This window comes from Montipora capricornis, chromosome 5 (genome assembly GCF_036669925.1).
Source record: "Montipora capricornis isolate CH-2021 chromosome 5, ASM3666992v2, whole genome shotgun sequence".
Taxonomy (NCBI): Eukaryota; Metazoa; Cnidaria; class Anthozoa; order Scleractinia; family Acroporidae; genus Montipora; species Montipora capricornis.
Window position 1 is genome coordinate 5,594,894 of NC_090887.1, and position 2,500 is coordinate 5,597,393.

The window sequence follows — 2,500 nt, forward strand, 5'->3', positions numbered from 1 at the left end:
ATGAGCTAATCACAGTCAGGCAGTATGGCCGAAGAAACCAGCGACTGCTTTCTCTTTACAACAGAGTGTACATAACATAAAGTGTTAGCAATCTACATCTCTAGTTCAAGCACTTAGAAAAGTCCCTTTTTGACTTATAGCTGTTTTTACTTAGGTGGTCTTATACAGTACACTTTTATGCGGGTATTAGCGGCCATCTCGGGGGGCGGGGGGGGGGGGGGGGCAACCCCTGGGGTAGAGCTTAAATATTTTGATAAATGTCCCCACCCCTAGGGTAGTGATTTGCTGTGTTGGAACCTAGCAATAATGATTGTATGATACAACAACAACAACAACCATTATTTGTACCCTACATCAATTTACATGAATAAGAAATATATATTTGTTCTCTAATCACTCTGCAGCGAAACGAGAACAAATCATTTTCATACTAAATATCATCGGACGCAGACAAGGATCAGGAATAGGCATCTCGTTTATTGCCAGCTATAATTGCATTTGTCGAAGTAAAGAAAAAGAAATCTAATGTAATGTGAAGGTTGTTCAATGATAAGCCCGAGAATTACCGCAAAAAGAAAAAATATCCGAGAGTCAAAAAAGGAGACCTCTAGACTCATCACAAATAGGGTTTTAGATTCAATGATCCGCAATATACCAGTTTTCATATATTAAAATTCAGTCCTGAACGAAAGACATCATCTTGAGGCTTTGGGGAATAAATGCAAGGAATTGTATGAGTTTATTCCCCAGAGCCTCGGGATGATGCCTTTTGTTTTGGACTGAATTTTAATATATCGAAATTGGTCTATTTCCTACAATAGGTACCATTGCCAACGATACAAATGTAATGTCCAATAAAACTTACCAACCGTAATAACAATTATAATATTAATGGATTCTAGCAAGGCCCTAAAGTTCAAAGTTTTTGGAAAATGATAGTAAAGCATAGCCGTCCTTGGCTTTATCTGAACGCCACCGGCCATGACGCTTGAAGAGCTTATCAGAAACGCCCGCGTCGGCCGCGGCAGTGGCGCCACCAGACGTAAGACTGTGGAGGCCAAACAATTTAGCCAGTAGCCGAGTTGGGAAAAAAGACCCAAAGCTACCTTCCGAGCTCGTGTATAAGAAATACCGGTGCTTCTATAAGGTATAGGAAGACTTGGAATAAGGTACGAAAAAACTTTAAAAAGCTAAATGGGCAAGTTACATTACCAGTCCTGGCCAACACAACAGCATTACCATTTCTACAAATATCCGTCTTTCTCTTAGCTATGAACAGCTCAACATATTTCCCATCGCAAACTTTACATCGCAACAACGCAAAAATGCAAGCTCGTCAAAGCGCAAAAAAACCAGTGTAAGCTGTTAAGTGATGTTGAAGTTGGCGAGAAAAGCAAAGGGACACTTCGTGACGCTTATTGAAAGCCGCACCTAATTAGAGTCAAAGCTGGACATATCTCAAACACTCCAAACACCTATGGGTTAAGTCCGGTTCAAAAAGCTCATGTCCCGCAGGACTCGAACCACCATTCCTATTGTAACATAAGGCAACAAGCCAAATCATAAAGTAGAACACAACTCTGTATTTCAACTATCCTCCATGGCCAGCGAGCACATGCTTTCTAGTCATGCGCACAACACTCTAGGTACGCAATGCGTATACAATATTCCCTCTTTCCTATGAAGGTATGGATGGGGTAACAGAAAACAAGGGTAGCATGACTAAACTCAACTTGGCTGACAATGGAATTTGTATAAGCACAGTTTCTAAGAAATGTTCTAGCTCAAATGAAAGTCATTGAGATAACTGGGTACACGGCGTTCTCGGAAAGGCCTGCCGCAATGTTCAGTGTTCTCTACGGTAATGTTCCCATGACTCAGGAGGCTTACTCCTTGGGTAGGTCTTCTGACAGGTTCGATGTTCCTTGTTGTGGGAATCACTTTCTTGACCATGGATACGTTTCTAAACAACCGTGCCCCTCCTCTCGCAAGTTCCACGCTGACTCCCTTTTTTTTGACAACGGTAAAGGGTCTAGGGTCATATCTTGTGGTTAACTTGTTTTGACGCTTCTGAAGCAGCAGCACTTGATCTCCTTGGCGAATGTCTGAAGGGATTGCCCTGTGTCGTTTGTCCCTGTACTGACTTACCCTTAGACTTTCTCAAATTGTCATTGGAATGTGCGATTTTGATGAGCTTAGAGGGGCGAGAGAGATCCAAACAAGAAATCTTAGTACGGATATGACGATTCATCAACAGGGATGCGTGCGATACCCCAGTGGAGGAATGGGGAGTGTTTCGGTAATTCATTAAGAACACAAACAGTTCAGAACGCCGAATGGTCTTCTCCAGGGTTTTGTTGAACTGTTCCACTTGGGCGTTTGCAGTGGGCCACAAGGGCGTAATTTTGCGATGCCTAATGCCTAATTGTTGACACCATGCGATAAACTCCTCTGACCCGAAAGGGACATTGTCAGGTGTAATGACTTCAGGGATACCATG

The 2,500-nt window shown here is 42.5% G+C and overlaps 1 protein-coding gene across 4 annotated transcripts in view; it reads left to right on the plus strand.

The window, feature by feature from the left end:
* The window catches only part of LOC138049243 (transmembrane protein 163-like), a 31,498-nt gene that overhangs the window by 2,503 nt on the left and 26,495 nt on the right, over positions 1-2,500 (plus strand). The window lies entirely within an intron of this gene.